General features: G+C 46.9%; 1 long non-coding RNA gene across 3 annotated transcripts in view; it reads right to left on the reverse strand.

Annotated features, from left to right (window-relative positions):
- LOC142818728 (uncharacterized) overlaps positions 1–13,179 on the reverse strand; it is a 114,628-nt gene that overhangs the window by 23,461 nt on the left and 77,988 nt on the right. For all 3 annotated transcript variants that reach the window (XR_012896351.1, XR_012896349.1, XR_012896350.1), the window contains 2 exons: positions 11,819–12,909; positions 10,060–10,353 (listed from right to left, as the gene is read on the reverse strand). This is a non-coding gene — a long non-coding RNA (uncharacterized LOC142818728). The remainder of the gene's footprint in view (positions 1–10,059; positions 10,354–11,818; positions 12,910–13,179) is intronic.

A 13,179-nucleotide genomic window follows, 5' to 3' on the forward strand; every position in this document is an offset into this window, starting at 1 on the left:
AACTTATGAGTCATTGCTGGTTTTCAGACAAACAGCTTTTCTAGAAATAGCTGTCATGTTTAGATAAGGCATTTATGAAATAGACACACTTTTAAAGGTGTTACATGTTGTTATCAAGTATCATGCAAAAGACAACCCCAGATCCATCATCCAAAAAGTCAAGGAAAGATGCAGCAGCATTAACAGGAATCTGTATCTTCCTTCCAGATAGGAAATTTCAAGGTGGTATTCTCCATAAATTACAAGCAAAGTCTCACTTAGGGGTTAATCTTCTGCAATACCTCTCAGAAAATATAGAAGGAAGTTGAAATTTCCGTCATCTGCATGTGTATTGAGGAAGGTGCAGCTAGAGATTTTGCCAAGGTGCAGCCTCTGTTTATTGTTTCATCTAATGCATTTGGGTAGTATGTGCAGTGCACCTGCTAACCGAAACAGAAATCCTAACAGTTATGTAATCCAGATAATAGAAAATTAAAGTCCAGAAGAAAGTGTGCGCTCTACATCTGGAGGGTCCTGATGGTAGGTCGTGACTACCCTTTTCTGAGTTAAATATAGAAGCCTAATTCTTCAAGTTTCTCAGTGTCTTCAGCTCCCATTGAAATCTATGGCAGTTGAAAACAATCAGCACATAGAAGGGGAGAGATGGAGAAGAAATTTAGGGCTGGTACACTCTTTGTCTATTTGTATTCATTGACTTTGCCTACCCACTAGAATGTGAATGGTTAACCAGTAAACCAATAAGCATCACCCTTTCCCCTTACTATTTTTATAATGCAATGTTTTGCATGGGAAAGACACATGACTGCGACCTTATGTATTTTTTACCCCTTTCTTGCTCAAGGCACTCTATGTAGCTCTTCGCTCAGAATGGTTAACAGCATGGTATTTCATAGCACTTCAGTGTATGAGTCTGTGCTCCAAGGTCAGTCCCTTTTCTGCCAGACAGCTATTGTTACATGCGGTTTTCCGCTAGAAAACCCATTGCAACGTTTGTGCTCATTTAAATTACAGACAATTTTAATTAAAAAAATATGAACATTTATTAGACACCATGTTACAAAACCATGTCCAACAGTTTTAAAAAACCCATGTTACAAAACCATGTTGCTGGAATCAGGGCTGAGACATGACCAGGTTAATGTTTTTGTGCCCGGTAAGCAACTGCAAACCATGAGACAAATCTTTAAGTAGCAATTTTGCAGGAAGAAACACTTCTTACCCAGTATCCTACAATTTTCCTTACGTCCTTACTGCTCTCTCTCAGGCCCCTCACCCACCACTCCAAGTTGAGGAAACACTTCTAGTGCATTCAGAACATACAGCTAGAGAAGTAACCTACTGGGCAATTTTATGGCAAAATGTACTGAGAAATTTTATCCTCGATGGCCAGTTAATTATGTAACACATTCAACATTTACGCGATTTCTGAGAGGCAGCCACCAAAATCCCAAGAGACTGTTTCTCAGTAATCTTTCAACAAAGTAATACATAGGTTACTAAAGAAAATAAAAAACTATAAGGCTACATCAACACCACAACAGTTATTTTGGAATAAGCTATTCCAGAATACAGTAGTTATTCTGAAGTCGCTTATTCCAAAATAGCACATCTACACTTCAGGGAAGCCTCAAAATTAGTCCAAGGCAGGTTTCCCTAATGTAGACGTGCTATCTCGATATAGGGCCCGAGGAGGAATAACTTAGAATGGGCTGGTGAGGGGCTGTTTCGAAATAGCAGAAGTGGAGCATCTACACTAACCTTATTTCAAAATAGCTATTTCGGAATATGTGTTATTCTTTGTAGAATGAGGTTTACAGAAGTTAGAGTAAGTTGTCCGTTATTTTTAAATAATTTCAAAATAATGGAATTGCTGTGTAGACGCTCACATAGTTATTTCAGAATAACATCCATTATTCCGAAATAACTTTGCTGTATAGACACACCCTAAGGGTATGTCTACACTAGCCCCCTAGTTCGAACGAGGGAGGCTAATGTAGGCATTCGAAGTTGCAAATGAAGCCCGGGATTTAAATATCCCAGGCTTTATTTGCATGTTCCCGTCTGGTCGCCATTTTTAAATTCCACTAGTCCAAAGTAACTGCCCGCAGCAACACGCGGCAGTGAAACGGTAATTCGAACTAAGTCCTTAGTTCCAATTAACTGTTACTCCTCGTGAAATGAGGAGTAACGGTAGTTCAAACTAGGAAGCCTAGTTTGAACTACCTAGTTCGTGCCCCATGTAGCCGCGCTGCACGGGGTTCGAACCAGCGGGGTTTTAAAAATGGCGGCTCCCCGCTTATGCAAATGAAGCCCGGGAAATTCAAATCCCGGGCTTCATTTGCAAGTGCAGTATGCCTACATTACCCTCCTAGTTTGAACTAGGAGGGTAGTATAGACATACCCTAAGAAAGTAAGTGTGTACCAGATTAACAAAGAAGGTGAAGAGACACTCACATCCACAGATTACAATATTCACATAGGAATGGAGACAAGAAAAATTCTAGCACAAACAACACACAGTAGCCTGGCTATCGGTAAGACTTATGTAGCATTTTCCTGCTAGTGACAGCTTCCTCTCCCTCACAACTTTAAGAAAAAGAAACATGATCTTCAGCCATGCTTGAGTGCTGGCCTGTGGTAGTAGTGTCCAGAAAGAGACTGGTATGGTGACCAGATACCCTGATTTTATAGGGATAGTCCAAATATTCGGGGCTTATGTAGGCACCTATAAGTTATAACCACGCACCCCCCCCCCCCCCATCCCATCCTGATTTTTCACATTTTCTAGCTGCTCACCCTACTGCTCAGGAACCACCAAACTTTTCATTATTTTAAAATATTTATATTAAGGTAGCACGCAAAGGCCCTGCACTGTGTGGACAAACACAGGGGTCGATATGGTCTCTGTCTCAAACAGCTTTCAGTACAACCTCCCAGCTTCTACCAATCAGTGGAAGTGTTTGCAGTGAAAGGACACAGAGCTCCAAGTGCAATGAGCTCAAGTCAAGACACACATTTTCCTTGTGTTTGGCAGCACTGTACTTCTGATTTATTTGGCACCTTCATTTACGGAAAATCAGACCCTCTAATCTTTTCCAGCCATGTGAGGATTTTTCCATTCATGTGTGGAATAATTTTTATGTGCACTGAGGCATGTGGGAATGTGCCCCACTGATAGAAACAAAACCTAGCTGTGGGCATTCTGCTAATCAGCTGGGAGGTGTGGGAATCTCTCCTGAGTGGCCGCACAAGCACACAGCCTAGAGGAAACACTGTGGTGGACCTGTATAACCGAAACCATCTGCACAACCTATGAGCTTGGGCAGTAAGAGGCGAAAGGAGGAAGCTGCAATAGCGTAGTCAAAGGCAGGAGCGGCCCGCGGCCGGCTGCAGCAGCTGGCGCCCTAGGCGGGGTGACGCAATTGGCGTCCCTGCCTACACGGCCATCAATGGCAGTGACGTCATCACAGGGCACCAAGGCCAGCAGCGCCCTAGGTAGCTGCCTAGCTCGCCTAGGCTCACGGGCCACCCCTGGTCAAAGGCATAGCTCCCTTGGATGCTGAGTTCAACGTCTGGCAGTGAAGTTAACAGTTGTCTAATGTTCTGTGACTCGCAAGTTATATTGGCTTCTCCCACCCCAAAGAGCCATCACTGCCTAACTTCAGTGCAGGGTGGGCGGAGAGACACGAGTGCCTCCGAGGCAGAACAGAAAGAGCAGAGCGAGGGTGCTGACAGCAGAGACAGAGCACGAAGTGGAGATGTGAAGCCTGGCTATATAGGAAGCTAGGGTGGGGAAGGAGAGTTATTTGCCTTGCCTGAGACACACAATTGCCAATATCCTGGTGTAACCATGTCACTTGGTCTAATGTTCGTACAGCTTATAAACGGCCTATCAGTAGCCATGATGTAGCTTTGCTAAGATTGGAAGGACTGCCGTTAAAAAGATTGAGATGCACTTCTGTCTATTGATCAAGAAGCAAGCGAGAGAGCAAGCAGATGAGCTGAAGCAACCCGTGCCAGGAAAAGAGAACTGAAGCAACAACCACTGTTGGGAAAACAGAAGTCCCTGGGCCTGATCCTGACATTTCTTAGCCAAATTTGACATCAACATAACTCTGCTGACAGGAGCATAGCTTTTCCCTGATTCCTACTGGTGTAAGATCAGAGTCAGGCCCTGCCAAAGCCAGGGAGCAGCCCAGTAATACTGGGGTGCTCACAGCATCGTGTGATGATGGATTCTATGACACTGTATTTTTAACCTGTTACTCCTCTTCTCCAGCAATGAGAAGCAGTTGGAAAGCTATCATTTCAGCCCCTAAGCCTGGGTTACAGAATGCGGAGTTGTCATTTCCTGCCCTGGAAAGGAAATGCTACAAACAAAACATTCTCTCTCTAAATTGTTCCACGGATTATGTTCAGTGCTTTGTGTAGTGCTATGGGGGAACACTGTGCTCCAAAGCAGCATAACACACAGGAAAGAGCGCTGCCCTTAGGCACCTAAAGATGCAGATAGGCACCCACCAAGTTTTTCAAAAGTGCCGAAGCTGGCTAACACCTAACACTGAAGTCAATTCCAAACAGCTTAGCTCCTTGCTCCAAGATCCCCCCCCAGAGATATTATAGTAAGCTAAATGGACATGGAGTTGCCTGGGGATGTTTTGTACATTATACACCTGGGCTTTCACATGGAGACAGTTTTCTAAAACTAGTGTGTGGAGGGGGGCTTCAGGGCTGGGTAGAAAACTGTCTCCATGTGAAAGCCAAGCCTGCCCCATGGTCTGTCACATCAGTGGCTACGGCCCTGCAGACTGGGCCTGGTTCCCCACTTTGGGTGTGGTGACCAACCCAGGTTTGGCTTAGCTCTCCCCTGTGCCCCAATGGAATGAGTGACCAAACCTGAGTGGTGTTCTGACTCCACGAACCAGGCTACGTCTACACTAAGAGTTTTCTCGGCCCAAAATATTCTAACGAGGGACTCATTTGCATGAGTCACTATGTGCATATTTGCACTATTTGCATATTTCCTGCCAATCGGTTTTTGATCAAAAACAAGCAGTGTGAACGTTTTCTTTGTGCAAAAACCCAAACATCCCACTCTCCCCACCTCTAATATCATCAATTCACAGACACTTACCTTCCTTCCTTCCCCCCCCCCCCCCCCCGCATCCCCCTCCTGTTCTGCAATGTGATTTGTCCTTTTCATATGTGTTCATTTTTTTAATTGTATCCTTTGGTATATATGGTTGTGACTATTTTCTTCCACTATTTGATCTGAGGAAGTGGGTCTGGCCCATGAAAGCTCATCATCTAATAAACCATCTTGTTAGTCTTTAAAGTGCTACATTGTCCTGCATTTTGCTTCAGCTACCCCGGACTAACACGGCTACATTTCTATCACCTTTTTTCCACAACATCGGTATACCTCCTTTTGGGGGGGGCATAAGGATTCTTATGGGAAAAGGGGTCTTTGCACAAAAAGAAAACATCCACACTGCTTGTTTTTGCGCAAAAACTCCTAGCGAAAAAACGGATTTGCAGGACATATGCAAATGAGATTGTGACTCATGCAAATGAGTCTCTCTGTATATTTTTTGCTGAGAAAACTTGTACCCTCAGTCAGGAGGAGGGGGTGGCTCACTCTGCATCCAACCTCTCCTCAGCATCCAATGGCCTCCAGGCTCTGTACAGGGTTAGGGACCCTTTTAGAACCATCCTGCAATCCTGTTTGGGAAATACTGGCTTGGACAACTCCTTGTGCCCTCCCATCCCTACAGTTTTTACATAACGCACGGCAGGCCCAGTTACCAGTGTCACTTAGACATGTTAGCAAAAACTACAGAAGCAACATGATCATTGACCTTATGTTCACCTTTCAGCAGCATGGGAAATGTTAACCACAAACGTGAAGTGTACATCTCCAAAGCCACAGCCCTCTCTCTTCTTTCCTTTTTGTACTCCTCATCAGCTGCCTTCTTTTATGTGAGCTCATTACATTACAGAAAAGGAGAAGTGAACAGTTCAAAGGTGCATTTGAATGGAGCATGAAATATAATCTCACAAACTGGGAACCCAGAGGGAGTTAGGAATGAGGGAGAGGCCTATGTGATATGCAGATCGATCCAGGGGACATCTCATAGGCTACAGCTACACTGCCAGTTTTTGCGGCAGAAAATATGCTAAAGGGACTCATTTGCATGAGTTGCGATCTCATTTGCATATTTTTCTGCCGATCCGTTTTTGTGCTAGGGGTTTTTGCACAAAAACAAGCAGTGTAGACGTTTTCTTTTTGTGCAAAAACCCTTTTTTGTGCATAAAAACTCTGTTTTTGTGCTAGGGGTTTTTACGCAAAAACAAGCAGTGTAGACGTTTTCCTTTTGGTTCAAAAAACCCTTTTTATGCAAGATCCTTATGCCTCAAAAAAGGAAGTACACCGATCTCGCGCAAAAAAGGGTTTTTGCACAAAAAGAAAACGTCCACACTGCTTGTTTTTGTGCAAAAACGTCTAGCACAAAAACAGATCAGCAGAAAATATGCAAATGAGATTGTGACTCATGCAAATGAGTCCCTCATTAGCATATTTTCTTCCGCAAAAACTTGGCAGCATAGACGTAGCCATACAGTGTGAATAAATCAAATGTGCAAAGGACAAATAAATCCATCCCAACATGTTTAACATGAGAGATGGTCAGAAAACTTTGAAGAGTTCAAAACTTCAGTGAAAACATGGGGAAAAAATGGTGGAATTTGTCTAATTATAATTAGCACGTCTAGTTTCACCTTTAAAATGTAGTTGTCATATTTTATACACTAATATAGCAGTTTTCATCTACCAAGTGCCTCACAAACATTAGGTAGTTACGATGAAGCATTGTCTATTGGTTAAAGTTCAGGCTGTCTACACTACCACTTACATTGGTATGGGGTGAAAGTAACTTAAATTTCTTACAGGTACTGTCCAATCACAACCTGCACCCCTTGGGGAAGCTCAGGGAAGGGATGAGAGCATTGCAATATGACAGGACCTGGAAGAAATGTAAGTGTGGACGGAGTGCGGGGGGCTCAGGGTAGAGGATTGGAATGTGGGAGCTGCAGGAGTTAGGTTGGGGGCTGGGGATGTGGGGAGGTGCAGAAGTCAGGGTTGGGGTGTGTGAGGGGCTTAGGTTAGGGAGTTGGAGTGAGAGGGGATGAAGGAGTCAGGGCAGGGGACTGAGGATGTGCCGGAGATGCTGGAGTTAGGGCAGGGGGCTAGGGGTTTAAGAGCCAGGGCAGGGAGCTGGGGGAATGTGTGGGAGGTGCAGGAGTTAGGGCAGGAGGCTGGGGGTGTAACAGAAGTCAGGGTAGGGGGTTCGGAGATTGTGCTGGGCCCAGGGTACCTTACCTGGCTGGGGGATGAGTCGTTGCCTTGAGGCTCCTGTTTGCTGCTACAAGGGAGTTGAGGGTTGGCTGAGAGGGCACTGCAGCAAGGAAATGGGCAGGTGGGTGAGCAACCCTCTGGCCTGCCACTCCCTTTCTCTGAGTGGCAGGCCAGAGCATCTAACAGTGCATGCCACATGTGCTGCCTGGTGTCCACTGAGAGAGGCAGCAGAACAGGCACAGATGCAGCAATAGCCCGGCTAGGAGCACGCACCCTTCCCTACAGTGTGTCCCCAGCAGGCTCCTTTAACCTGCCTGCCTCACCTGGCTGCATGCGCCGAGTTCCCAGTGCCAGCCTGCAGCAGGAGCTCCAGGAGCCCGGCTGGGAGAGCGCACTCTCAATGGAGTGCCCCCACCAGCTCCTGCGAGAGGGCAACCAGCTCTTGCTGGAGCAGCGCTCTGGGGTGCACCCCTTTACTCTCACCTCTGGGTATAACCTACGTCACGCTGGGTGTGAATAAGTCACCCGAGAGGCATAAGTTACACTGAGTTAGGCACTCAGATGGACAGTGCTATGTCAGCCTGAGATCTTCTCTCCCAACTTAGCTGCCATTGCTCACAGGGGGTGGATTAACTCAACTGGGGAGCTTCCTCTTGGCTGTTTAGAGTGGCTCCACTAGAGAATTCACAGCAGTGCTGGTCAGAGAATTAACTCTGTTAGCTAGGCCTGGTCAGAACGAGCTGGTCAGGGAACACTATGACAGCATGCATCTCTATTTTGGTACCAGCCCACTTTGCCACAGAATCGGGGTGATGACAGACACCTCTGGGCCCTGGGCAATGTGTGTGTGGAGGGGAGAGGAGGAGGGCTCATCACCAAGACCCCAGAAGGGACAGGGCTATGGGCAGCCAGCCCTCATTGCCACCCAGACCATGCTGTACCTCTCCCACTCAGCCCTCAGAGCTGCTTGGACAGCACTGAGGCTCTGGCAATATTTAAAGGGCCCAGAGCCCCGGGCCTTTTTAAATTACCTGGCCTCAGAGAAACTGCCCCCGTTAAGTCCCCCCTCCACATCAGTGCTAGTCAGGGAAAATGCATGACACTCGTGTCTTTAAGAAGATACGGGACAGTCTGTCCTGACCAATGACTTATCCCTGGTGATACTGAAATGCCAGAAATGATTCTAGAAGACCCAGCCTTTCCCAGGCTGATGAAGCAATACACTGGCCAGCAAAGCCAAGAGCCTATGTGGGCTCCTGGCCAATGTCGGGGGAGGGGCCGCTCTGGGCTCCTGGAAGGGGTGGGGTTAAGGGCCACCGGCCCTCAGCACTGCCCAGAGCGTGGCGTGCCCCCTCCCCAGCCCTTAGTGCTTCCCAGACCATGTGGCCTCGTGCTCCGGCACCGATTTAAAGGGCCCAGGGCGCTAGCCCCCATCACTGCTACTGCAGCAGCAGCTCGAACCCTGGCCCCTTGGAATCACCAGGTTCCAGAGCAATTGCCCCCTTTATCCTCCACCTGGCAACAGGCCTGACACTGGCTACCTGGACAGCACCAAGGAAAGATTCAATCACCAGCTGAGCAGGGGCAGAATGGCAGGTGAATGTGCTTTTGAAAGCCTGAAGGGACATTGGCCGTGTCGGTTCACTAGCTTGGATCTCCGTGAGAAAAATATCCCAATGCTTGTATCTGCCTCTTGTACAATATCCATGAGGCCAAGGGAGTAAAGCGGCCATCAAGGTGGAGGGCAGAGATGGAGCAGCCGTTGGCTGACTTTGAACAGCCAGTATCAAGTGCCCAATATGGAAACAGACAGTTGAAAGAAGCTTGGGAAGAGCCTATTAACTGTCATCCATAGTGGTGTCCTCTGGGCCTGGAGCTTTGGAAGCTCCTAGGAATCTTGTAGGCTGTGTCTACATTGGCACCCCTTTCCGGAAAAGGGATGCTAATGTAGACTTTGGAATAGGCAAATCTGCGGGGGATTTAAATATCCCCCGCGGCATTTGCATTAACATGGCTGCCGCTTTTTTCCGGCTTGGGGAAAAGCGGGAGAAAAGCGCCAGTCTAGACGTTATTCTCCGGAAAATAAAGCCTTTTCCGGAGGATTTCTTATTCCTACTTGAAAGGAAGGAATAAGAAATTCTCCGGAAAAGGCTTTATTTTCTGGAGAATAACGTCTAGACTGGCGCTTTTCTCCGGCTTTTCCCCAAACCAGAAAAAAGCGGCAGCCATGTTAATGCAAATGCCGCGGGGGATATTTAAATCCCCCACGGATTTGCCTATTCCAACGTGCTACATTAGCATCCCTTTTCCGGAAGGGACGCCAGTGTAGACGTAGCCGTAGTGTTTGCTGTACATTTCTGACTGGGATTGGGTGTTTCTCTGCAGCTATGAATTCCATGGTGCTTGACGTGCATTTACAAATACTGACTGCTTTGCCTATCACAATGCATTCTGCCGTATTGGTTGTGAACTAACAGAGCTATTTGATTCTCCCCAAAATCCACCTTGAGTGGCAGGCTCGGGGGTGGGGGGGAAGGAAAAAAAAAAAGTCAACCAACCCTCCAGAAAAATCAATGTGCAAAAATTGCATAGCCCCTGTTAGACACATTTTTAACATAACGGGGTGAAAGTTTAAAAAAATAAAAGGAAGTAAACATGTATATCCATTTAAGGAAATAAACACTGTCCACTGTGGTGACACTCACCTGCAGTGGTTCCCACAGATCAGAGCATGTAAAGCTCTAGTTTTCCTTGCTGACTGCAGCATTTGAATTTGCTGCCTGAAAAGATCTACTACATGCTGCTAAATTTCCAACTAGGATTCTGGGACACTCTTTCTTGTTCTCTTCTTCTCCATGGTGTTGGTCTGAGGCAGCAATGGCTTGTAGGAGCTCACAAATCATGTCCTCCTCTCATCCTCTTCTTTTTCCTTCTCCTCGAGGTCACATATTCTACTGGCCTGGAGATAGCACCCCTCAAGGCCAGAGGGCCAAAAGCTGCTGATAGAAACAGACAGATGGGTTGTTGGATTTACAGTCACAAGGGAAAGCGAAAGATACGTTTCAGAACTCTCTTCCCAGACACACCTGTCATAAGCCATGTGTATTGACAGTTCAGCTGTGGAGTGCCACTGGACAGCACGGCTCACCAGTCCTAGCCATGGTGATTATAACCTTCTAGGGATGCTGGAGCGAGGAGAGGATTTTATGTTGCCTTAAGCCAGTGATTCCCAACCTTTCCTATGGAGGAACCCCTCAAATATTTTTTCATATCCCGAGGAACCCCTACCTATGAAAACGTTTGCTAGGCCAGAAAAAGTTGACAGCGGGAAGAGCAATTCAATTACTGCTAAATTATTGTCAAGAAAATGTATTTGTAAAGAGCTGTTTTATATATATACTAGCCAATTAGCCCGTCATAAAACGGGATTTTCAGGGCTCTCTCTCTCTCCTCTCCCCTCCCCCACCATTTCCCTTCACCCCAGAACTGATCCTGCAGCCTCCCAGTTGTCCTCCACCTCGTTCCCCCGCCCTCTCCCTGGCTAGGGTCTGTTCACGGTCGGGGGCAGAGCGGGGCCTGGAGCTGTTGTCACGTCGCAGGTCACCGCCCCGCCCTCCTTTGCCTCCCGCCGTGGCGCTCAGCTAACTTCTGCGCTGCTCAGCCAGGCTGCCGCGGGGGACCCCAAACAGCCGCTTGTATTGCATGCTCCCACGTGGCGGCCTGGCTGAGCGGTGCAGAAGTCAGCCGAGCACCATGGCGGGAGGCAACAGCGCCCCCCAGAGGGAACAGCGAGTGTTTCAGCGTCACAGACATTGGGCTTCTATATATACACAGTATGTCAGCTTACATTGTAAGAATATTTTTTTTAATTTATTTATTCCATGATTTCTTGCAGAACCCCTGACGATGGTCTGCGGAACTCTGGTTGGGAAACACTACCTTAAGCGCTAAAATGTTGGTTCCTATTGCATGGATACGAGTTAAGGGCAATGACACTCCATAATGGCAGTGTTTCCCACAGGGTAGAATCCCTAAGCCCAATAGCCAACTCTCGAGGGTTCCAAAGGCACAGAGAACAAAGCTACTGAGGATGCCAAAGCTGCCTCAGGGCATATGGTGCTAGTCTGTTTACTGCAATGGTGCCAGCTAAACTCATCACATGGAGGTGGGGAAAAGTATCTTACCAAGGTGGAAGAAATAAGGCAGCTTCTGGAAGAGAATTGAGGAGTGTCTCGCAGGGGAATAAGAGAGATATCCTTACGTACATAGAAAAATGTTCTGCATGCCCCCTCCCAATAAGGAAATGAAAAGCAGATGCTAATTCTACCTCTGTTGTACCCGGCTTCTTCTTAGACAAGTAAATCAATGAAAAGTCAATACTTCTGTCTTGTTAACTTGGGGCCAGGCCAGGCACTATCTTTAAAATTAAACATTGTAAGAGAATAAATGTGTGCACACTCTTACCCAAGTTCTTGTGCCCTTCATGAGGGTCATCTGTGCTTGCCTGGTAGGACTTGCTGACTTTGGCAGAGCCTCAAACAGGTCCTGGCTCACAGCATCCCCTGCAATGTTCCCCCATCCCATCCTCCTCCCCATTCACAATGGCGGTCTCTTCCTCGGGCTCCCATGAGATATGCACAGTGGTCTGTGGATTCGCACCTATGGAATGCTATTCCTTGTAGAAGCAGTAAATCTGTGGTGCATCATTGGCCTGCTTGGCCTTCTGAAATCCCGGGCAAAGTTCCATTGTATTCACATAGCACTGCTGCTGATCCGAATCATATCCTTTTCCCTATGCAATCTGCTTATATCCATCCACATTTCTACAGCTGGTCCATAGCTGTGCCCAGGAAATCCAATACTTTCTATCTACTCCAGGCAGGACAGTACTTCTGTGTGCATGGAGCTGGCATGGCCAGAGAGGCAATTGCATGTAAATTGCTGTGTGGGCTCACCAAGAGAAACAATCAGGAAGAAGCATTTCAACACAGAGGGGTAGAGTTAAATGGGGGGGATGGTTTCCAACCTCTGGAACTCATGGGCAGTGGAGTTTAAAATACAACCAGGGTGTTCATTGTCCATTGAGACATCTAGGAGGCGGTGGCTGAAATCAATAAAGGTTCACTCTTGTTCTGCATTAACCTCCCTAGGCCAACCATGGCTCTACGGCATTTGGGCAGGTTTTTACTTTGTTGCTGTCGTGAGGCTCAGACCGAGACAAATTTGAATGTAGACACATATGCAAACAGGTGGATGCAAGAGGTTTTACGTTGACCTAACTTTGTAGTGTAGAGCAGGCCTACCCACTCAGTGCTAGGCAACCAAATTCAGCATTACCGTGAAGGCGCTAGAAGTTCTTACATTAGTTTTGAGGTCTCAGGATTTGGCCGTTAATGAAGGTGCTCCTGTCACAGGAATAAGCATGCCAGCAGAGTTATAACCAATGATGTCAGGAAGGTCCAAAGTAAAGGAGCTTTTTCCTCTCTATTACTGGTTTAGCTGCTTGCCGAAGTCTGCACCAGGTTGTTCGGAAATCAATCATCACAGCCTGCAACCTAAACGAATACATGACACCAATGCATTATCCTGTAGGTATCCAATCAAACCTTTTGTTCAAAGTAGAGCTTGCAAGCTCCATTGTCCCTTGGCTGGAGAAGGCACAAAGACAAAGACATGGCATCTTTACCAGGTCTGAAGAGTTAAATACCACGGGGGTGTGAATTAGCGGATTATAATTCACCACTGACTGCTAATTGTCAGGACATAGTCATAGAATCAGAGCTGGATGAAACCTCAGGAGGTCATCAAGTTCAGCCCCCTGCCCA

Source organism: Pelodiscus sinensis, chromosome 17 (assembly GCF_049634645.1).
Source record: "Pelodiscus sinensis isolate JC-2024 chromosome 17, ASM4963464v1, whole genome shotgun sequence".
Taxonomy (NCBI): domain Eukaryota; kingdom Metazoa; phylum Chordata; order Testudines; family Trionychidae; genus Pelodiscus; species Pelodiscus sinensis.